This window comes from Artibeus jamaicensis, unplaced genomic scaffold, assembly GCF_021234435.1.
Source record: "Artibeus jamaicensis isolate MK-2021 breed Jamaican fruit bat unplaced genomic scaffold, CSHL_Jam_final contig_1715, whole genome shotgun sequence".
In the NCBI taxonomy this organism is placed as follows: domain Eukaryota; kingdom Metazoa; phylum Chordata; class Mammalia; order Chiroptera; family Phyllostomidae; genus Artibeus; species Artibeus jamaicensis.
In genome coordinates, this window is record NW_026521335.1 from 121,016 (window position 1) to 146,064 (window position 25,049).

At 40.7% G+C, this 25,049-nt stretch overlaps 1 protein-coding gene across 4 annotated transcripts in view; it reads right to left on the reverse strand.

The window, feature by feature from the left end:
• OTUD7B (OTU deubiquitinase 7B) overlaps positions 1–19,125 on the reverse strand; it is a 55,785-nt gene extending 36,660 nt beyond the window's left edge. The window contains exons 1-2 of one of the 4 annotated variants that reach the window (XM_053670076.1): positions 18,911–19,002; positions 12,565–12,623 (exon numbers count right to left, since the gene is read on the reverse strand). The gene's annotated coding sequence lies outside the window, so the exon portion shown is untranslated. Of the gene's footprint in view, positions 1–445; positions 585–12,564; positions 12,624–18,910 lie in introns of all 4 variants that reach the window. The other 3 variants (XM_037167957.2, XM_037167970.2, XM_037167965.2) reach the window with 3 other exon arrangements.
• Between the last annotated feature and the right edge of the window lie 5,924 nt (positions 19,126–25,049).

Here is a 25,049-nt window from a genome sequence, read left to right on the forward strand (position 1 = left end):
CCTCTCCACCACCTCCTCAACCTGCAGGGCAGCCTCCAGCCTGAACCCCGTGGCCCTGGGACCTCAATAAAGTTTCCCTTTCACTGACTGGGAAATAAGGGAAAAAAGTCCAATTACTATACTATCTGTAATTACTCATCCTCAGGAAATAAATTCACTTTGTAAATTTCTTCCAGTAAATTAACTTCCTCTAGCACATAACTACTAATGTTTTAAAGCCTCATTTTTTTTTTAAAACTTGCCTTTTATAAAGTTATATAATTCAGCTCAAAAAAGATACTTACTATCACTAATATTATTTTTATTCTCCATCTCCGAGTTACGTCTTTCCTGGCCATATCTAAACCTCACTTGAACTCCTACAGCCAGTATGTAAAACATTCACTGGTACTGGCTGGTATCACAAAATGTTGTGTAACATTAAGTTGGCCTTCCTAATACTCACATCTTAGCTCTCCAGTCTGACTACCAGTCAGTCATTCGAAATGTACCAAACTGCATCCACCATGTACCAGGTGCTGTCCTAGGGCCTGAGGATACAAACGAAGAGAAAAGCCACACTTCTACATCCAAGGCACTGGGGTCTGGAGAGAGAAATCCGTAAACATATTATTAGTGCCCGGGGGGTAGAAACAACCAGTTTAGCTGGGTGGGTTAGGGAAGTTTCTCAAACTGAGTCTTCAGTATATGTAAAAGCTTACCAGGCTGGAGAAGAAGATACAGTCTAGATAGAATGAATTAAGATCCTTGAGGTAGATACCTTTTTTCCACACTTTAAAGAATTTTGAACAGGCCTAACAAACTGCTTGGCACATAGTAGATGTTTAACAAATATTCTCGGTTCTAAATTATACACATTAGTCCATATGTATAGATAACTGAGAGGTAGTCTATACCTAATACAGGTAAGTGAATTACCCCCTGGTTTCAGATGTCATCATTCATCACATAGAAAAGTATAATCAAGGTCCATATGAACAAATATATTTGTACAGCTGTCCACCAAGAGAGTAGTTTCTGCTGTAGTTTTTCTGCTATAATAAAATTTCTTCATTTAATAAAAATTTTCAAAATTAAACACTCTGAGTTTTTAATCCCCTATTTTCTGATGGAAAACCTATACACACAGAGAAGCTTACAAAACTTAATAACACCTAGAAAACAAGGAGCCTGGACCCAAGTTCTCTAAATATGAACACAGGGTTCATGTTAGTTCTCCAGGGATGTGAAGCAAAATCAAATCAGTCCAGTCATGCAAACTCCACAGGCTAAAGAATTCCTTAATATTTAGCTTTTAAAAATACTATCCATGTTCATCCACACTGTCTACCAGCTACCACCCTCCTCCCCATACCCTACCAACCCCACTAACACACATGTATTTCTTCCTCCAGGCTGGAGATAAGAAGCAGAAACTCTAACCCAGACAGTACTCTATCCTGAGTATCACTTGGGGCCCTTTCATTTATTTGTACAGGTTTGCCTTTTGTGGTAATAATGTTTCTTTTCAGAGCAACCAAGCCTCCTATATTTATGCACATAAAATTAGTTACAAGCATACAGCAGATCTGGCTCCTCCTCCATTCTGCCTGGGGATACAGACTATTCGCTTCCATTATTTACATAGTTTACACTTCACATTTGGGTCTTATGTGGAATAAGCCAGGCTGTGAGGTCGCTCCGTTTTCCTTGTTTAGCACTTTAGAATTATAGATTTTAGAATTAGGACATAAGAGATCATTTCAACTCCATACCCTCAAGTTACAGATGACAACACAGAACCAGGTGGGTAAGATTAAGTGACTTGCCTGCAGCCACAGTGCTAACTAGCAATACAACCACGTAGAGGACAGTCTGCTGACTCCCATTCCTGCAATCTGGACTCGACTCCACACATACCCGCAACTTGCAATTCTCTGTTCGGCTCACTTTGCAATCCATCTACGAAAACGTCCTTTCCTCCTGCCACCCAATACATCTCTTACTTCTAAAAAAAGATGACTACTAAGGAAATTTAATCACTTAACCAAACTATATGAACAAAGGAAAATCATCTATAAAGCAAATCATGAAGGCATGCTAAAAATCAAATCATTTTTGTTTTGCTCATCACCTGTAAAGATACAAAATGGATTTGAAAATACTGCTCTAGCACTGTGACTTGAAGCGCTGTAGCGAGAGGGTAATGTAAAATTATGTTTGACATAGAGATCGATTTTTTCCTTTTCCACTGATAGTTTGAAACTATAATATTCTTGTCATGTGCTATTAAGAAAACAAAGCAATAACTAAATTTGAACAGGATAAAACATAACATAAAAACTAAGCAAGAAATGAAACACAAACTTTTTAACACATCCTCCTTATCCAAAAGGGTAATACTCCTGGAAGTGCCACAGCAGCCACTGTCCGCACATTCACCTTTATTCACGTTTATTGCTGGGAAAGCTGTGTTTCTTCTTCCTTTTCTGAAGGGCCACCATCAGCACAGCGGCACCAGGGTCACTGCCATTGTCCCCTCCGGAAAACCTTACCTTCCTGACTCAATCATCCAATAAGCACGCATTAAGGACCTACCATGTGCCAGGCAGTCCGCTAAGTGAAGGGGACACATCAACCAATAAGTTATCATCCCAGCTCTCTCTGAGTTCATCCAATGGGCTGGTGCCAGAGAAAACCCCAAAATAGGTATCAGCTCACTTCCTTTATTCAACAAAGACTTACTGAGTGCCAGGCACCAAAGACGAGGGAAAAAATGAAATTTTAAAAAGTAAAAAGCCCTTTCGAAATTTACTGAACTTGTTCTTTTGAACTATTAAAATCGTATGTTCTTCTCCAAGAATGCCCATTACCAGAAGTTGACTGTTGAGGCTTTTGATGATAACACATGATTTTGATGATGACCCCAAATATTGGGGTCAAAGATGCTGTCTCCTTAATCTTACTGCCTAGGGAGGCCAGGCAGACACTGGCCCAAACTGATACTTTCTTTTTGTTATTTACTTTAGATCTGTATTATAGCAATGTGGTTGAATTCACCAACAAAGTAGGATAAGTTGCTTCCTATATAGACGGAGACTTCCAGGAGAATGTACTATAAGCCTCTAAGGTTAAAAATTTCAAAAATCCTGTTACACTTTCTTGTCATCACACAGTGAGTGGAAGTAGTACAGGCAGCCCTTCATAGTGACACGGCTCCAGGCCAAGTTTTCAGGGTGAAGTCTCCGCTTTTCCTCCTCCCTTCTATAGAAAGTACAAAAGGCACCAATTTGTGCACAAGTCATTTGGCAAACATCCCATTTTCCTCTGAGTTGATCATCTTGAAATTAATCCAGGAAACCAATCCTTAAGAGTCCTATCCCATTAACAGTTTTAATATTATTACTGGTAGTGATGGTGATAGCAAATGCAAGCTTCGCAGTTCATAAATACTTTTAAATACATTAGCCCATTCACCAAAAAAAAAAAAAAAAGGAAAAGGGATAGAAACATCATAGGGAACTATCTCAAATACCAAAAATTAAACTCAGTTCAACTGTAACTGAAATGCAAACACCATCAATCCTACCAAAGGTCCAGTTATTTCTATCAAAAGCAGAGGACTGACTACAGCAATACAAAATCAAAAACTTCCCCTTAAATGTGGCTTTAAATGCTAGGCCTAACTGATTCGATTTATAAATGTTAAAACCAAAGTCTCAGCAAGAACCTGATGCTATAAAACTGTTGCCCCAACCCCTTTCCCAAACGCTTTATCCACCATTTAAGGGTCAATAAGTATTATTCTGAAGAAGGAACACTTAACAATGAGGAAGCTACCCAAGAAAGACAAACTGACAACACTTAGCATTCAAGTAGCTTTTTAAGATTTAACTAACACTTATTGTGCACCAATAAAAGTGCCAAGCACCAGTTTAGGCACAGCCACATAAAACCTCTCCTTAAACTCACGAGCCATGCCCAGATACTCCGAAATTGCCAAAACTAAACTGACTGGATCCGCAACACTGAATAGTTCCAACACTTGCAACCCTGATCCCACCTAATTAATCCCAGGAACTGAACTGGGACTCAGTTCCTGGTAGAACTCAGCCCCTTGCTCTCACAAAACAAAGCATTTTTTCAATGCTTTCTATACTCACAAAATCCCTGTGACTATTTTTAAGCTCCTAACTCCGGAATAAACACCATTCGCCCCAGATACGGCACACTTCGATAATGGCATTAATCTAAAACAAGTACTCTCCTGGATGACACTAAAGAGTAAGCCTAGAATGCTCACAAAACTGAGTTTCAGCAGGGCAGAAGACATTGGGTTTGCCCAGGCTTCCCAACCTCAAGGCCATTTCCCAATCCTCTGACTACAGAAAGCCTTCTCTAGTTGAGTGAACTGCAGAAGGCAAATTTGACCCAAGGTTCACCAGAGGGAAGTGGCGGGCGGGGGGTGGGGGGATATTCCAACTGGCATGACCACATTACAATGTTAACAACACATTACTCACCATTGTACTACAAGAGAGAACTTGCAAGTGGGCAAGGAACATTCAGGAAGCCAAGGGAAAAACAAAACTCTCCCAGTCCTCAAAGCACAAACACATTCAAGTGCCAATGCAGGTCACACTGTCCAGCTGATACCCAGGTACGAGTGGGTGAAGAGGAAGTGGGAACGGGGAGGGGAAGAGAGGACAGCAGGACAGGGCAGGTGTGCTTGTCAGCACCAACGCACATTTCTTTCTCGGTTTCATCAAGAAGATTTTTAACAAAGAAATACTGGGGGTCTCACCTATGTTTATCACTTTATTTATTTATATAGTCACAGAGAACCTGTGACACATGGAAATGGCGGCATAACATGATACTGGTTGCAGACGTGCCCTTGGGAATCCATCAGATCTCCAGCTGTCTAAGCGGTAGCTCCGTCACCTCTTGCTGTGTGAACCTGGGCAGACTGTTTAACTTCTCTGTGCCTTAGCAGGAACCTCACCTCATATTCACTGTTATGGTATCCTCAGCACATCAAACAGTCCTTAACTAGTTTGGACAAATTAGTAAGTATTTCATTCACACAATAATAAATACTTTGGATGAATTAACCTGTAAAAGGGTTTACAAATACCTATCTTCTAGAATTATTGTAATTGTTCCATGAGATAATATATCAAGCACTTAGTGTAACTCAGGGCAGGGTCTCACTGTTAAATAATAAAGTTTTCTGCCCTGAAATCCCCAGCCAGGTCAGAAGTTTAACAGATGAGTCATGGCAAGGATTAAGATGGGGTAAGAATCAGAGAAGCCAAGCACTGGATGACCTGCACTGCTAGGGACCTAGTCATAAAACCCTGGAATATTTAATTTTGGCAGATGAAATTAAATAACAGTGCCAGACCCTTAAAGCACCTCCATAATAAAATTAGTTGACCCAGAAAATGCTATTTTGAGTTCAGATATCTGTTATCAGACAGATTAAAAGCCTGGATGAAAAGGGAGGGGAAGGGCTGCCTCTTAAACATACCCATGTACCTATTAAAAAAACAAATATAAAAGATTTTTTAGAAAGCTATTCAATTCTCCAAAAAGTTCCCATTAGCAAAAATACCCTATTGATCCACAGTATTTACTGGCCTTTCTATGTAGTTAAGATCCGTGTTAAGTAAATCGGTCTTACCTGCTGACAGCAAATAAACGGGAAAGATTTGGGTCCAAAACGCTTCTCCTCTCTTTGCTCCAAATAGACTAATGGGGCCTTCGAGGCTACTTCACTGACAGCTTGTAACTAAAGCAACCCATCTACGAAGAGGGGGAAGGACTACCTGAACTTCTAAATCGCAGTTCAGAGAAGATCCTCAAAAACCTGAAGGATCTTTTTCCTTGACTATGAAGAACTGAATCTCAGAAGACGACAGCTCTAAGAAACCTGAGTCACCATTGCATTATGAGCCTGACAGACAGAAGTTTCACATATTTAGCGTCTAAATATGAGGAAAACCTATGCAGAACTGAAACAGTTTGTGGTTAAACCCCATCATAATGTGGTCTTTAACTTCCCATTTCATTTCCCAGGCATCTGCTGTCTTTTTAACCACAACCCACCTCCAGAGCGGTTTGACACAGTAGAAAGAACACTGAACAACAGTCAAAGGAATGGGCTCCACACCAGGTTCTACTACTTCAACCAGTTGTTTAAAGTCTGTATTCAGTATTAACTGGAAGTGTAAGGCCAGGCTCAGCGCTTGTCAAAGGTTTCAAAAACCAACTGAACTCAGCCCCTACTGCTATAACCCAGATTAAAAACAGCTGTTCTTATCTATCCCTTTCCCACAAAAAGTTACCAAATTCTATTTCTTTTTCTTCAGATCACTCAAATCCTCCTGTTTTTTCCACCTCCCTCGCCCAGGCAGAAACTCTTTCCCCAGGGCCACTGCAGCGGCCCCTAACTGGTCTCTTCCTCCATTGTCTACTACCTGGCTGAGCTGATTTTCCTAAAGTATAACTTACACATAAAATTCCCTGCTCATGGGCTTTCCACTGCAAGGATAAACCAAATTTCTCTGCCTGAGAGTTCAGGTCCTCTCCAACTTTACTGTTCACTGGTCTCATTGCTCTCCTAGGTAAAACACTATGCAACAAACTGTCTAGTCGGTCCTCAGACCGCGGTGGCTCGGCTTGCTGCTCTCCCGCCTTGAATGCTTCCCCTCTACGCTCGCTCAGTCTTCTCTCTTCTCTGAGGACTAGGTTACCCTTAAAGTAAAACTGTTCCCTACCTACTCCCTCTAAACTTCCCCGTAACTCAGTATAACTGGACTCCTCACTTGACACTTAGTACCCAAGACTTTGTATTCCTATTTCCTTTCTTTTTTAATCCTCACCAGAAGATGTTTATTGATTTCTAGAGAGAAAGAGAAGGGGAAGAGAGAGAAACCCTGATGCAAGAGAAACATCGACTGGTTGCCTCCCATACACGCCCAGACTAGGTGTCGAACCCCAACCCAGGTATGTCCCCTGACTGGGAGTCGAACCTGCAAACTTTTGGTAGATAGGATGATGCTCTAAACAACAGCCACCTGGCCAGGGCTCCTATTTATTTTTTTATGCAAATATTCAAGTCTTCATAACTAATTATTAAGTTCTTTATAACTTTAATTCTTTCAATATCTGAGGCCTAACTTTTCAGAAGGCAGATATCCAATAAAATGTTGATTATAACTGCTACCTTGGAAAATCATTAAAATTCTCTGAGCCTCTGCCCTGGATGGTGTGGCTCAGTTGGCTGGAGCATCATCCTGTAAACCAAAAGGCTGCAGGTTCAATTCCTGCTCAGGGTACATACCCAGGTTGAGGGCTTGGTCCCCAGTCCCAGGTTGAGAGGCAAATGATCAATGTTTCTCACATTGATCTTTCTCTCTCCCCCCCCTCTCTGAATCAGTAAGCATATCCTCAGGTGAGGATATTAAATAAATAAATAAATAAATAAATAAATAAATAAATAAATAAATATCCTGGGCCTCATTTTCTTCACCTTGAAAATTATGACAATATGTAAATTTCCATTATGACAATATATAAATTTCCTTTCAGTTCTAAAAATGCTATATGGTAGTATATATATTATTAACAGTTTGTATTTATTTCTCACATCTCTTGTTTTCTACATTCACATTTACATATATGTAACTATGTTCCATTTAACCCAGAATATAAATTCCCAAGGCACCAATTCTGTTTATTTACTGGTAACACGGCCTTAACACCTCCTTGCGGCACCTGGTCTACACGCCGGTACATTGCAGGTGTTCAGTAGAAAGGATTCATGGTCGCAACCAGGCAGCAAACGTCAAGGGAAGTTTACACAGTGATTCCTTAAAATCTTAATTTCTATAATTAACCTGTATATTACCAAATATTAAAGATAATGTGAGAGAGAAGTCATTTAATGTTGTTAAAATGAGAGGATGCCTTAATGCCAAAAAGCAAGGAATTTATTTTAGGTGTTCAAAGAGGCCAGGATGCAGCATGTCTTAGGCCTAAATCTCAGATTTTATTTTCAGAATTCGGAGAGGTATGGGAGGTCGCCAGTGCTGGTCAGTAAACCACAGAGACCCACGTATCCTTCCTGTCAGGAAACCGCCCTTAGTACCGATAGAAAATCTCGGAAGATGAATGAATAGTCTAACACTCAGCCAGGTGAGCTCCCAGCTCAAAGACAAAAGCAAATGCTCACAAAGGAACTCAGACAAGCAGATAAATTTGTAAAACACGTGAGAACCTGCTGTGTAAAATGCTTCTGTTAGCAGCACTGTATTTTCCTCCTGTCTTGCCTCGATTCCTCACATGGGATTATCTTCCCGTGAATAACAAAACTTACTGATACAAAAACCTCGGAGGAATTTTCTTCTTTCCTTTCATGTCACTTATCGATGATTCAAAAGGCACCACCAGTAAGACCAACTCATTTTAAATAACCCTGACTTTTCAAAGAACTACTTTAGAATACAAAGTTGTACTTTCACAGCTGAATTCTATCTATTACGTTTTCCAAGTAGTACACGGCCTTAACACAACTTTGATAGAGTCAAGGTACAAGGTTCATAAAGAATTCTGAGCCAGGTTTTAAAGAATGAGAGGAAATAAAACCTCTTTAAATGTTCATAACTATCCCTCTTTCCTCTCCTTTTCTTTAATATGATATTTGCTAAGTCCTGCTATCGACTCAGTCTCTTTGCTCCTTTCCCTGACTTCTGTACCCCCTGCCCTTTGGGGAACTACAAGGTAAGAGGCTGGTGCCAGGAGCTGGGGCTCTGGCCCTCTTCCTGTTAAGTCTCCAAATAAAATCAAGGGGCACAGGCAGTTTTCTCTTGTGCGGTTTTTGCCACCATATCTCCCTTACCAAGACTAAACAGGAGGCACAGGACTTGCAGGAGAGTCTTTACTCAAAGGAACTGTAAGCTTATTAAAGCCAATTCAATCAATTCTATGTTGCTATCGATGGCAAGCTTGCATCTCAGGCTTATTTCCCAGAGCCTATCCTGGCCAACGACCCTCACATATCACCCCAAAACCTTCCCAAAGCCACTGACATGTTTGTATCAGAAATGCATTTCAGAATTACAAATGGGCTTGGGATTACCCATTTAAAAAGGTTCACCATGTTCTTCAGAACCCCAAGAGGAAATCAAGGCCTGACATACTGACAAATTTGCCAACATTTGAGTGCTTTTACCTACAAAGTTGCAATTTCATACAGTTCAACTTAATATTTAATTTGTTCTTGGGTGGAGAGAAGAGCTGCTGTAAGGCCAAAATGATGTTATTTTGGGACTATACATTCCAGAATTAATAGCATTAAAATAGTCTGCTGAGTTACAATTTAGTCTTGTAATTTAAAAAGGTGTCATTAAAAAATATGTGTACATAGTACCTATATACACATACGTGTATAACAGGCAGTCTTCTTTAGGGGCCGAAGGACTCCTGGTTCTCAGCAGTGCTCACTCAGGGAACAGATAGCCTGCTTTTTCTCAGCACCAATATCCCATCTCCAGTGAAAGTGTCAGGACCTTGATGACAACAGCAGAAATTGACAGCTGGCAGATGAGTCTGGCGGTGGAAGCACAGTGCCTGATGGCCCTCAGGAACGACTCCCAGGAGTTCCTGCACTGGAATGAGGTCAGCGATCAATTCCACCCCATCTCTCAGGGAACGTCTGCTTTCACCTCCTCCGGGAAGTTAGCCTTGACTGCTCTCACCATTTATGTGCAGTTTTATGTAATTTTCAAGCTGAAATTTCTTTTTAAGCTTTATTTTTCATGGGGGCCACTATAAAGCTCATAATTAAACTAACAGTTCATGATAGCAAAGAATTTAGTCTTTATTTTTTTATTCATTAATTAGCCATTTCATTGGTAATGGGTACTAAATGCCTACTATTATAAATTATTGGGGCAAGGTCCAAGAGAGATAGAAGGATAAAAGAAAATATCTATCTGCTTTCCCAGGCTTACAGAAGAGGCATGCAAAGGGCATAAGTAAATTAAAATACAACAATATATACAACTATCAGCAGACAAGTACCAATAAAGTGACACGAGAATTCAGAAGTGGCGATCTTATCCTATTTGAGAAAAAAAGAAAAACCAAGGAAAGTTTTCATAGAAGGTATAATGTAAGCCGAGACTCTGCTGGGTAGGGATTTTTAGCAGGGCATGTGGGAAGGGCCATGGAGAAAATGGGCTTAAAGATTTCTAAAAAACAATGTAAAGAAAAAAAGATGCAAAAGGATACATATGTATGATTCTCTTTAGGTAAGACTGCAAAACAAAGCTATCCGTTGTTTATGTGTATATAGTATGTTTACAAAAAAACAAAAAGAAAGAAGGGTATATAACATGAAATGGAACAATACATACCAAATCAGGCCAGCAGCCATTTCTTGAGAAAGAGGAAAGGGGAAAGGATGTGGAATGAGGCTTTAACTATATCTCAAAGTGAGCAAGACATTTAAAATAAATATGACAAAATGTTACTGTCCATTAAATTTGGGTTGTTGGCTCAAAATTGTTAGCGATTTTTCCCTGAGCTTTTCTAAATGGTATTTAAAATATCTCATTATCCACAATTTTTAAATTAAGAAAGGGCCAGGTGACTGAAATAGAGGAGTCACTATTTGAGGAACACCGGGCAGGAGCAGGATGGTCCCTTACACTTTAAGGGAACACTTGAGTAGTTCAGTGCACACGAAGGCACGTGGAGCAGATGGGGTGGGGCTGACAACCACAGACAAGGAGGAAGTTGTTTCTGCCACCCTAAATCAGCTATCTGAGGAGGGGGTGAGAACCCCCTTCCCACATAACATAAATGCTGGGGTAACCAAGGCATCTCCTAAAAATAAAGCCAAGGAAACTTCCAGTTACATAGGAATTCAAACAAAGACTCACTGTGAGTAGCTATTCTGTGCCTATGTCTGCTCCCCTCCCCCAAACACTCACAAACAAAAACAAAATGTACCCTTGCCCACTTGAGAAAGAATTAAGAATTTGGCAGCTCTGCTAAAGTGGACAGTTTCCAAATCAAGGCCGTTCTCTGAAGATGTTGACAGTGCCCAGAGGAAAAAGTGAAGAAGTCACAACTCAGTTAAGTTTTGAGAAAAACTGATCAATGGAAGGTACCCACCCTCCCATACATACCCGCTTGCATCCCAACTCTCCCCAGGGGAATCTAAGAACCTCTAAGTGTCCTGTATCCTGTTCTTAGGCTCTTCTCCAGCAAACATGACGAAAACACAAAACCCAAACTTGTTTAGCTCTTTAAACCCAACAACCTCCCTCACAAAAATCCAATGAAATAAAAAAATACAGGAAAGATTTAAAATCAAATATAGTATATCTTGCTTTCTTAGATAAACATATTTTTTGTCACTGCCCAATTTATTTCTTGTACCAAAGTTTCATTGGCACAACCTAAAACTAAATTTAAAAGAAAACCACTTAGGGAACTTAGCAGGAGAAAAATAAATACATCTGCACACTCAATAAAACAGGTACCTTGTAAGTACCTTGACATTCCCCTACATCGGAACCGTTGCAGCTGAACAACCCTCACATCCTCCTGTGCTACTCCAGGTCAGAAGTCCCTACTTCCCAGGTACCCTCAGGAAAAGTCAGACTCAGTCAGTGGGAAAACACCACTGTTCACTCCGGACTGGTAAAAAGGTCAATGGAATGGAATGACCGAAATCCCTGTCTTCCGGCACAATGCACTGCGGCAAAGTGTAACAAACACTAGAATGGGACTTATGAGGGAGACAGGTGACCTAACATTTATTAGTCACCCACCACATCACAGGCAGTGAAGACTGAATTCCAGACCAAGCTATTACTAAACTACTTCTGTAATCCTGAGTAAATTTCAGGCATTCCACTGGAAAATGAACAAGGGAGACTAAGAAAGCAGAACAGGCCTCTAGTTCTCTGATTCCATGATTCTGTAAACATGAACACAAATGTGTTACTGTTAAGCATAATAAAGTTATTTAAAAAGCCTTCATTTTCCTCCTCTCCAATCCACCCTAGACACCACGAACAAAATAATCTTTCCAGTACCTGAAATTTACTTTGTCACCCAATGTGGTTCACCATTTACTTAAGCACAGCATAAAGCTGTCCGTGACCAGCCGTCCCTGCTTCCCCAGCCTCATTTCTGCCCTCCAACCCTGCGCTCTAGTCGTAAGAATTATTTAAAAGTTACCTGAAGAAGTCTGGCTGTTTGGTTCCTTAAAGCTTTTTTGTTCATGCTGTTGTCTCAGCCTGTAGCACACTTCTCCCTGTCGTCTGTAGGGTATATCCTTAACTCATCTTACAAGACTCCGCTCAAATGTCATCTCCTCTGGGAGGCACTTTCCGACTTCTGCACACGCAAGCAGGATTGACCTTTAGGCCCCCACGGTCCCCCTACACACTTTTAGTGCAGCAGCTTTAAGCCTTCATTCCATCTAGATATTTATACTTCTGTCTCCTTCCACCAGACCCATACCCATAAGCTCCCTGTAGGCAGAGACCTTGTTTGACTCACCTGTTTCCTCAGTGCCTAAGACAGTGCTTACAAGAGGATACTCATTCAAGGGATAGTTGCTGGAATAGGGAGAAAAAGGAAAAAGAGAAGGAAGAGTCAAACAGGACGGCCTGAAGAGAGGACAGTTAGTGTCTACCAGTACCACCATCTGTGGCCTTGTTCTTTCCCTAAACTCCAGTCTTCAGAAAGCCTATTCGTTCTCTTGGCTACAGCTACCACGCCTAATGCTGAAGAACTGCAAAGCCACACCTGCCACACAGCAGCCAGACCTCCACGTCAGCTTCTGGCATATCTCTAAGGACTGCAACAGCTTTCACTTGGACATGCCATTGCCACCTTAAATCCAACACATCTCCAACTGAACTCGTCAGATTCCCCTAAAAAAATGATGAAACCTCCCTAGCTTCTTTATTTCAGTCAATGTCTCAGAAACCCAGGCTTAAAATGTCATAGTCATTCTTGATCGATCACTCTCCTTCATCTTCCAGATCCCAGTCTCATAATTTCAACTTTCCTCACAATCTCTTTTACACTCTTTCCTCTCCTTATTCCACTCTCCACACAACCCCAGTGCATCATCTCATACACCCCGGATGCCAGCTTCACTTCCAAGTCATCCTTAGTCCCCACTATCATTATAGTAATATGATGAGACAGAAAGTCTCAGTGAGTCACAACTCTCTATCATTTAAAGTCTACATTTATAAGCCTGGCTTTTAAGACCCCTTCTAAACACAGCCCCAAAACAATCTACCCACCTCTGTCTCACTGTGATCGCTGCTACTCAACCGCATGACTGCCCCAAGAACATCCCAAGTACATTCCTATTCTAGGCTTTTGCTTGATTCCTCTCAGCTCCACAATGAAATAATTATTTTCACTATTATTGTCTTCATCCCTTGTACCTGATACAACTTATTTTTTAAGATCTGGAATTATAATTGCTCTGTCACATCGTTCACAACTACCTGAGTACTCATCTCCCAAAATACCTATGGAGTGAGGTTGGTACTGTGCAATCGATAATATGCTTCCACATTTAACATTTTTATTTGCGTGGCATAATAAAGGCTCAATAGGTATTCATTCCTTCCTATTCTCCATACTTCCAACTGGCCTGTAAACTCTTCAAGGGCAAAAAATTATCATTTTACCCAATCCTCCACAGCACCTAGCATAGAATTAAATTCCAAGCAGGTCACTAAAAATAATAGTTTAGTAATTTCTCCTATCCAAAACTATTTCTTTGCAGAAATACAGTTGACAAGAATCCTGAACTACACTGTATAAATTAAGATTCCTGAACTTCCACATCTGATTTCCCTCCAGCTCAGAGATACTCTGACCTCCTGACTCAAGAGGTAAATAATAATCCTGTGCTCATGACATCACAAGCACATAGCTTGGTGATGACGAGGAGAGGGTTGGGGGGCGGGGCGGGGCCAGGCAGGATGGAGAACAGCAAGTCCAATGACAGGACGGCTGTGATTTCTTTGTATGCTTATTCTTAAATGCAGATATTTCTCCTCATTCCTTTTTTTTTTAAATGATTTTATTTTTTTAGAGAGAAGGGAAGGGAGGGAAAAAGGAGAGTAAAATCAGTGTGAGAAACACCTATTTGCCTCCCTTACACGCCCCCAACCAAACCTGAACCCCAGGCATGTGCCCTGACAGAATCAACCCCCTGCCCTGTGGGACGACACCCACCAACAGAGCCACACCAGTTCTTTCTTTTTTAATTGGCCATATTTTCAAACAAGTTTACTTCAAAAGAAAAAAATCTGACAGATTTTCAGTGGAGCTGATATCTGGAAGAGGTTCTACAAAGCCCAAATCTTTTCAAAAAGCCACTTTAATCTTCAAGTAAAAAAAAAAAAAACTTTCAACAATGCAACAGATCACAGTAATATTCCTCCAAATACTGTGAGTGGAGACTTATTCTGTCTGCAACAGAGGTATCAGCTACCGATCACCCTTGAGCAAAAGGCAGACAGCCTAAGAGGCCACACTGGACCCACAGATTTTGAAAACAAATTGTTCTTTGTGAACATACACAGTCTAGTCTTAATTATCCACACATGGATTAATCATTTTATGGAATTCTGAAGCAAAATTTTTAATCCAAGATCGACTGTTCTTAGCCATTGGTATACTCTCTTTACCATCAGGTAATATAGGCTTAGAAAAGCAAATTCATTTCAACATCAGTATGATCCCCAAAACATGAAAACAAACCTGATTTTAAAAATAATGCATTTCACCCTGCCCAGTGTAGCTCGGGTGGTTGGAGTGTCATCTATACGATGACACTCCAGATGGTCACGCGAGTCTGACTCCTGGTCAGGGCACTCGCCTGGGTTGCAGGTTTGGTCCCCAGATGGAATGCATGCAAGAGGCAACTGATTGGTTTCTCATATCAATGTTTCTCTCACCCTTTCTCAAATCAATAAGCATGCCCTTGGATGAGGATTAAACAATAATAATAATAATGCATTCAAGCCAAGAAATTTCTTTATTAAGTTCTGAATCATCTATATTAGTACTCCCTGCAATAGCAGAGAAAAGTTAAATGGACTTAAAACATGATACAGCCCATACCATAAGCTCTTAAGGAGAATCTGAACATAGTCTTGAGACTTCCCCACAGGTCGGTACAATGTGAGGCGGGCACAAGCAGAGCTCAGTATAGCAAGTGACATATGTGAATACAAAAACTTGTACAGGAATCTTACGTCTTCTGGCTGATCCCTTTAAGCCAGGATGGTGCAGAAAAGGAGTCACAGTGTACCGGTGCCTGCCTGACTCCTTGTCCCTGAGTTCCTGGACCAGAAGGCTCAATAATTCTCATTAAATCCATCCTTTGTTCAAGGACCTACAATGACTCTACTGACCCTTCTTCCATCGACATACAACACAGTCAGGCTACTGAGTCCCCTCACCCTCTTGCTTGCTCTACCCATGACCTGACCAGCCCACATTCTCTCCAATCATTCTCACTTATTCCCCTGACAAACACAACTCAGTCATTCATACCAGAGTGTACACTGTACATTCTATACTTTCTGCCTGGAAGATCTTTTCTTTTATTCCTATCATTTACTTGAATGCTCATACATATTTTATAGATAAGGATAAAGAAGTGAACTGCCCAAGGTCACACAGTATAAACCCCAACCAAAATCTGAACCAAGTTTCCTCTAACTCTATAGCCGATGCCTCTTTAATGACTCTAATCCATCACCTCCCAAGTCCCCTTCAAATTTTACAATTCAGAAATACTCCCTAATTCATCTCACTGTTACTTCGAGTTTACTACACTTTACATACTACATTTGTAGCACCTTAAATTTGGTGTTGTCTCTATGTTGTTTCCTATATGGTAAAGCTTATACTAGTCTGCCTTCCCATTTACTATGTGCCACCTGTCTTTATGCCCTTCTGTCTTCCCAAAGCCTGTCACTGGAGGTTTTATCCACAGGAGTATTTAACCATTATTCAGCAAGGACTTCTTACTTTAAAAAAAAAAGCTGCAACTCCCTTCTTCTATCATATTAAAAACTCATCTGAGTTCAGACATTCATGATGAAACTGCCCTGCATCTACAGTACATTCCAGTTACACAGATTCTGTCTAAATTCATCAGGGGCTGTTGAGAAGATTCCAGAATCTGCCATTCCACCACTCCCACGTTCCCACAGGAAAGATACTGCTGAAGTCACTCTTCAAAGCATTATTTCAGGATTTTTCCCTTGATGGGACGAATGCTTACAGTAAGAATGGGCGCTACTTTACAACATCTTCTGCCAGCATCCTCAGCATGCTTGAGACATTCAGCTCTAAAACTTTTAACAAGTGTTACTCAATGCCACAGTAACAATCTGAAAACTTATTTTTAATACTGAGTCATTCCATCATAATTCGCTAGGTTACATATATTGAATCTCACACAAAGCCTGCAGTGAAGTGGGACTGGTGGCGGGCTTTTTGGTTTGCTCTATATTTAATCCTAGGTACCAATATACTCAACCCCTCCAATCCTCACCCCCACCCCCATGGAATAATGTATGTAGTTCAACTACGGGAAATTGCTCAATACAGATATAAATAGAACTTACCAGATAACACTAATACTAACTAACACTAAGCAACTCACAAACTGAAAGAATGATTGTCTGCAGACTCTGGGAGAGTGTGTGATTTTTAAAAATTGTATTTTACCTTCCAAAATAAATTTTTTTCAATAGGTGTCCCAAAAGAAAAAGATGAAAGAAATAAAGATTCAGGAAAATTTCCAAGTCATAGGTGACACAATTCTACCGAGTCCAACTAACAATCAGTATCCATTACTGATCAGCCTGCCTTATACAAGTCAGCAGACAGCCCTTCCTTTAGCAAAGGCTTACTGTCCACCCCCAAGCCCCCAACAAGGGAGCCTTTGGCATTAAATGAAAGGAGTAAGTCAAATCAGGCAACATCACCAAAAACAATGAGTAATATTTTGAGAACTATCTTCCTTCCATCTCTCCTTCCTGCTTGAACACAAGATGTCCAAAGTGGATAGCTATTCAACTCTAAATTATTCATGTTAATGGATGATTATCAGCAGAAAGGTGCTGATGACCCAAAATGGAAAAAAAAATTTTTTTTAAATAACCTATTTCAGTTTTGAAGTATCTTTTCAGCATATTTACTTTCTCAATTATTCCTAGCATGAGCTAATATTTGTATTCATTTGCGATCCCTAACTACATAGTAACTGGCCACTTACTCAGGGAGGTGCTCTAAGGCACACAGGGTAGCTAGTGGAAATTATAACAGAAAATTGTAACAGACTGGTATTCAGACTCCAGATGAGCCACATCAACTTCATTCATTTTAGGTTTTGGTTCAGACTTCAAAATACTGACAAGCACAACAGGATGGTTACTAAACTTTAAAAGAACTGCTCAAAAAAACAATGAGGACAAAGAGTGTAATTGTTTGCCTATAATGTATTCATTGGTAAATTATGCAGAGCAAATGTTTAATTACAAGTCTGATTCTCCTTAGCCACCTGGCTTAGGTCCTTGCAGTCTCCCCCACCCCATCAGGAATGCAATCTCATTACTAGAAAGGAAATTTTAAAATTATATAATGTAGAAAACTGTTTTTGAAGGGCTTAGGATTGACTACGGTTTTGGACTAGCCTTACCACCACTTCTTTGGTCCACTCTGTACTTTCCTACTTTAGAAATAGGTTCTAAAAGACAAAGGGATCCAGCCTCCTCAGAGATCTTCTAAATATACAGTATGAGAAGACAAAGTCTGAAAAATAAACAGCTCCTGATTTTCTAAAAAGCGTTTAAAATACGTACTTATAAAACCATAATAAAATGAGTCAAAGTCCCACTACTGTTTGCTTTTGCTTTCATGAAAACTCCTTAAGAATCTAGAGAGAATCTCTTACATAAGAGTTTCTCTTACATTTCACTGGCTTCTTTCAACCTAACATGTATATCTGTACTGTACCCAGAGAAGCCACCTACGTTAGACTATCGACCTAGACCTAGACCTAGACGGGGGGGGGGGGGTGTAGAAAGTGGAAAAGACAGAGAGAGGGAGGGAGAGACGCACAGCGCTCGCTGCCGGTCCTTGTGAGCCGACAAGCTAAAAATACGCCGGCCCAGTAAACAAATCCCATTCCATCCCGACCAGAGCCACACCGTTAACCTAGTAATTATGAGAAGAGGAGTGAGATCACGCAGCCCCCGGCTTACTCATCATCAGCTTCTAAAGTTTCCATCGGCTCATGGCAACTTCGCTTTTTTCTTAAGTTCATAAACCCGCCCTAGAAACTCCTTCTCTCCTGCACACACACTTTTTCCGATCCCTTCCTCCATTACTGGGCACACCTCAGTTTGGCTATCGATAGGGAGAACAAGCCTGTTGTCTTTTCATTTGGTTTTTATACTGAGGCTTTACAATGAACTTTATCCTACTGTGCGGTAGTAGCCTGAACTCCTAAACACCTTAAAACTCCACCATCCCTCCCCGAAAGTCTAACTGACAAGGTGGTGGGGCCGGGAGGACCGTCCAAACTGCCCAGTACACTTCGGAGGCCAGGAATGGGGGAAGTGAGGTAGGCAACGCGGGACGCAGGTGAAAGAGGAGTAAAAAGGGAAAGGTTGGGACGAAGCTAGGAACAGTCAGGGCAAGGAGGGGGTGCCAAGAAACGATGGCTCCGGGTGAAATATAACCAGAAAATAGGAGGAGGACAGTGGAGATCAGAGGGTCAGAGTTTGGGAGACTGGAGGGGCGGGAGCAGATGGGGGAGGGTGACGGGACGAGTGGGGGGGGGCTCCTTTACCCTCTCGGCTCCCGGGGCAAGGCCCTAGGCCGGGGCAGAGCGCGGGGCCAGGCCGCCTCTCCTCATTCCTCTGCTGTGACCCCGGGGTCCGGCCGGCCCCTCCCCCGACGACGGCGGAGGCGGTGGCGGAGCCTGCGACCGCAGCTGTTGCTCCGCGCACGATCAGGAGCTGGAGGCAGAAGGGACTGATCCGGACTGGCCTCCCCCAATGGCTTTTTGCCTACTCCACACCGGTCGCAGCTCTGACTCCGGCGGCAGGTTCAGGATCGGTGCTTTTCGGCCGTCCGGCCGGAAACAAGCGCATGTTTCCGGCCGGAGCCGGTTGGTGGTGACACCCAAGCCGCCCCCGGGCCTCCTCCCGCCCCGCCCTCGCCGTAGCAGCCCCGCCTTTAGCACCGCTCCCCTAGCTTCGTTGGGTTTGGCGCTTGCCCGGCGGATGACCCGGTCTTTTCCTGGCGTGTTCCTAAAGCCCCTGGCCTGGAGAGTTCTTGAACCAGAGCTGGAGGGGGTCACAATGAACTTCTGAGACTTTGCGGCAGACTCAGTTGGCTACAGCACTTTGGGAAGAAACCTAAAGAAGCGTGTTGGTAGCTCTAGAAAGGTGAGAGGCATGGAAATACCCTAGAATGAGAAGACTGAAATTCTAGAGTCTAGAATAAGAAGACTCATTCATTCTAGACTGACCAGAGGAAAATTAACAAGGCTTCTTACAGAACAGTCTCCAGCCAGTTATGCACTCTCCTTCACTTATGAAGTAAACATACCTTTCCCTGTAAACACCCAATACTTACTAATTTGCATAACGATGATGCCTTATTGACACAGCTGCCTTAGACTGTTAGCAAAATCGAAGTTACATAGAACTGTTTTGGGTAATGTCTTTCAACAGCATTACAACATAATTCAATTCAACAAATATTTACTGAGTCCCTCGTATGTGCTAGGCATTCTGATCATTGATACTGGGGACACAAAAACGAACAAGACATAATTTCAGGCATCAAGGATCTTACTTACACTTAAGTAAAATACATAAAACTTAAATAAGGCAGAACTCACGTAGGTACTATGCGAGTTACAATAAGCTATGGCTACGAGAACATAAGCTTGCGTTTCACAGAGCAGACCTTCCATATTTTTTTAATGAGTAAATAAATATCTGGGGAATGTGGACTGTTTCAAGTAAGAAGTGCTATTTAATAAATACCTGTTAGGACAAACATAAACTGGGGCCAGTTCCTGCTATCATCTGACCAAGAAAATCCTCCATTCAGATTACTGACATTGTGGCACCTCGTCTGCACATTCAAAATGTTTATTTCCAAATTGTTCCTGTTAGTTCTATTTAAAAACAAGTATTATAGTCCATTTTTATGCCCCCCCCCCACAAATACTTTTTGAAGTCGTCACTTTGTAAACATTTGGAGAATAGACATTTAGAATTATCCAGCTCGAGACTAGACAATTGACACCTGAAACAGGAAACTTCTCCATAGCTATACTTGTTGAGGATACCCTGGGTTTTGAGTTGAAGATTTAGACCTGGGCCTAGCACCATACCAAAGCCTGGGCTGCAAGCATGCAAGGACTACGAATTTTAGTTACAGTTCAGTGGCTAATTTGAGGAGGAGAGCATGATGAGAGTTGGTCATTTAAGTTGATCCTAATTGAAATCCATTGGTCACATCCCCCCTTGCTAAATAAGTCTGTGTTAGGAGGACAGATCCACAGATAAGGAGCCTCAAAAAGCTAAAGCTGCCTTGTTTCACCAAGGTCTTCCCAGGACCACTTTATGCCCATCTGTTAACTTTGTCTTTCTAGTCTTAAATACTGCAGACTTATTAGGACCATGTATGGAGTTCAAAGGCATTCTCCACCCTTAGATACAAGGCAGACTTTTACTTTTGGCAGTGACCACAAAAAGTTTCCAAATTTGAAAGCTGGGCCAACTTGCTGGTGAAACTCATTTAAGTGACCACACTTTACAGGCTTGTCTGGAAATTTAGGGGCCAGGAAGTGATGGGGTTGCAGTTGCTTTGTGCCTATTTCTGCTCTGACCATCCATCACTCATTGTTGTTTGTGCAATTGCTCAATGGACTGCTTGTTTGGGGTCAGCCCGGGCTGTGTGGGTAGCAGTGTGGTCAGTCAGGCTGGGAGCCAGGCCACCTGGGTTTTGGTCCCAGCTCAGCCAGTCCCTAATCCATTAAGAGACTCCTTTCCTATTCCTCTGTGTCAGTTTTTCTGCCTAGAAACTGGGGACCTCTTCTCTAGTGATATGCAGCCATTCAGGTTGTTACTATGCTGAATGCTCAGAAAAACTGTGATGTCATCCTTGGCAGCCAGAACACAGCTGATTTTCCCCCCTGCTGCCAGGTAGAAGAATAGTGAGGGAAGAAAGTAAAAGCAACAGAGAAAATTCTACCAGTGTACTCAGGGTCACATCTGCCATTCAGTACAAAATTCTCTTCCACCCAGGAGGCCTGTTTTTATTTACTCATTTTAGCAATTCTAAGGGCTACAGCAAGGAGCTCCCCAAGCTTTCACTTAAGAGCAAGAAAAAAAAACAGCTTTTTGTTTCACAGGAGAAACTAAAAGGAGAGATTATTTCAACATGGAAGCTAATGGATAGAATGGGGGAAATGTTCAGAGAAAGCTATTTTTGCAGCTAACCAGAAAAAAAAAAAAACCCAGCAATTGTTTGCATTTATATGCTTTTGCGGTGGAAAAGAAAACCAAACCAAAATAACTTCCTTTCCACTACCACCACTATAATTTAGACCAGTGGTTCTGTGGGGTTTCAAAAACGACATCCCTAGGAACCTCAGACTCACTAACTCAAAAATTCTTAGGACTGAGGACCATCAGTCTCTCTATTTTTAAAATATCTATGGTTCTTTTTTAATAGTTATAATTGACACATGACATTGTATTTATTTCAGGTGTGCAACATAGTGATTCAATACTTGTAGACACCGTAAAATGATCATAAGTCTAGTTATCATCTGGCACCATAGTCACAAAAAGTTTTATTCCTCTGATGGGGACTTTCCAGGTTTTACTCTCTGAGCAACTCAAATATTCAATACGGTAGTATTAACTATAATGCAGTGCCATATGTTACATCCCTGTGACTTATTTATAACTAAGTTTGTACCTTTTGACTCCCTTCACCAATTTCTCACTCCTACCTCATCCTTTTCTCTGGAAACCACCAACCTGTTCTCTGTATCAATGAGCTTGTTTGTTTGTTTGTTTTTGATTTGGTCGCTTTGTCTTTTAGGTTCCACATACAAGGAGAGGACCCCTTAAAACAGAATTTATTTATAAAAAATTTTTGTATTTATTCTTACATGTTTAAACTTCAGGTACCTTCAAAGTACTGTCCATTTGAGGAAATACACCTGTCAAGATGTTTTTTCCACTGTTCAAAACAGTTTTTGAACTTGTCCATTTTGATGAGGAGTTCATCTGCTGTTTTTTGTTTCACCTCTTTCACATCAGCAAAACGTTTTCCTTTGAGGACTTTTTTCAACTCTGCTAACAACAACAAAAAAAGTCACTCAGGGCAAGACTGGGTGAATAGGGAGAGTGGGGTACAGGGGTCCTGCCGTTCTTGTTACAAAACTGCTGAACACTCAGCGCGGTGTGGGCAGGTATGCTCATAAATCACGGATCATGAAATGGTGAGTCTTCTGAAAGAATTCACTGAAGCCAAATGCTGCCTCTGGCCACAACACCAGCTGGCACACTGATACAGATAGGTTCCTACAACCCTCACCTAGCTGGGGAAGCCTGTACTACAACAGACCCAGGCTCCAGAAGATAATTCCGGTTTTGGGAGGGCCACCCTTTGTATAAGTGAGATACAGTATTTGTCTTTCTCTGTTCGATTTGTTTCATTTATCAGAGTACCCTCCAGGTCTCTCCATATTGTCACAAGTGGAAAAATTCCACTCTCTTTAATGGCTGAGAAATATTATATATTTATATAATAAATAAAAATATATTTGTATTTTCAAAATTCTGATGATATTTATATAATATATAGACATATAAGAATATATATTTTTACATATAAGAATATATATATATATTTCTTTATCCATTCATCCACCACTTAGGTTATTTCCATATCTTGGCTATTGTAAATGATGCTGCAATGAACATGGGGTGCACACCTTTTTAAATTAATGTTTTCATTTTCATCAGATAAATATTCAGAAGTGGAATTGCTGGGTCATATGGTAGTTCTATTTTTAATTTTTTGAGGAACTCCCATACTGTTTTCCATAGAGCTGCATCAATTTACATCTCCACCAGCCATGCATGAGTGTCCCCTTTTCTCCAAATCCTCACCAACACTTGTTATTTCTTGTCTTTTTAGTGACAGCCATTCTAACAGACGTGAGATGATATCTCATTGTGGTTTTGATTTGCATTTCCCTGATGATTAGTGATGCTGAGCATCCTTTCATGTGCCTGTTGGCCATCTGTATGTCTTCTTTGGAAAAAATGTTTATTTGGGTCCTCTGCCTATTTCTTAATCAAATTATTTGGGTTTTTTTGCTATTGAGTTACATGAATTCTTTATATATTTTGGATATTAACACCTTATTAGACATAAGATTTGAAAATACTTTCTTCTATTCAGAAGGTTGCCTTTTCATTTTATTGACGGTTCCCTGTGCTGTGAAGAAGCTTTTTAGTTTGATGCATTCTTACTTGTGTTTTTAATATTTTTCTTTTGTGGCCTTTGCTTTTGGAGTGAGATCCAAAAAGTTGCCAAGACTGATATCAAGGAGTTTACCATCTATGTTTTCTTCTAGGAGTTTTATGTTGCAGGTCTTATACTCAAGTCTTTAATCCATTTTGAGTTAATTTTTGTTTATGGTGAAGATAGTAATCTAGTTTTACTCTTTTTCATGTGGGTATCCAGTTTCCCCAATATCCTTTACTGAGGAGACTGTCCTTTCGCCTTTGTATATTCTTGCTTTCTTAGTCATACATTAATTAGCCATTTAATCATGGATTTATTTCTGGTCTCTGTTTTGTTGATCTGTGTGTGTGTTTGTGTGCCAATACCATGCTGTTTTGATTACTATAGCTTTGCAATATAGTGTGAATCTGGGAGCATGATGGCTCCAGCTTTGTTCCTCTTTCTTGAGATTTCTTTGGCTATTTGGCATCTTTTGTGATTCCATACAAATTTTATGGTTGTTTGTTCTATTTCTGTGAAAAATGTCATCCAAATTTTGATAGGGATTGTATTGAATCTATATATTGCTTTGGGTAGTATATACATTTTAACAATATTAATTCTTCCAATCCATAAGTATGAAATCTTTTTTCATTTATTTGTGTCTTCTTCAATTTCATTTATTAATGTCATTGTTTTCAGTGTACAAGACTTTCACCTTCTTGGTTAAATATGTGGCTAGGTATTTACTCTTTAGATGCAATTGTGGGTGGGATTATCTCCTTAATTTCTCTTTCTGATAGTTTTTTGTTAGTGTATAGAAACAATGCCACAGTTCTTTGTATATTGACTTCTCTATCCTGCAACTTTTCTGAATTTATTTATTAGTTCTAACATCAGTGGTTATTATAGTTAAACATGTCCTTAATCTATAATCCAGCAATTTCTCTCCTAGGTGTTTACCCAATAGAAATGTAAAGATACGTACACAAAAAGATTATATATGAATGTTCATTAACAGCTTTTTTCATAACAGGCCAAAACTGGAAAAACCTCAAATGTCTGTCAAAAGAAAAATAGGCAAATACACTAATCAAATAATGGAATACAAATTTTAAAAATGAACTCCCTTTAAACACAATAACATGGATAAATCTCAAAACCACTTGTTGAGAAAAAGAAGCCATTAATAGAAAATTCAAGAATAGAAGAAAGTAACCTTGACGGTAGGACTCAGACCATGGCCGCCTACTGGGGCAGGTGGGGACTGAGCACGCAGGGAGCACGGGAACCCTCTGGGGTGAGGAAAATATTCCTTATCTTGGTAGGGTAGCTATTACACGTGTATTTCAAGTTTTATACTTAATATCTGTACATTTCACCATGTGAATTTTATTTTACCTCAGTTTAAAAGACAGAAAATAGCCCAGGGTGGTGTCACT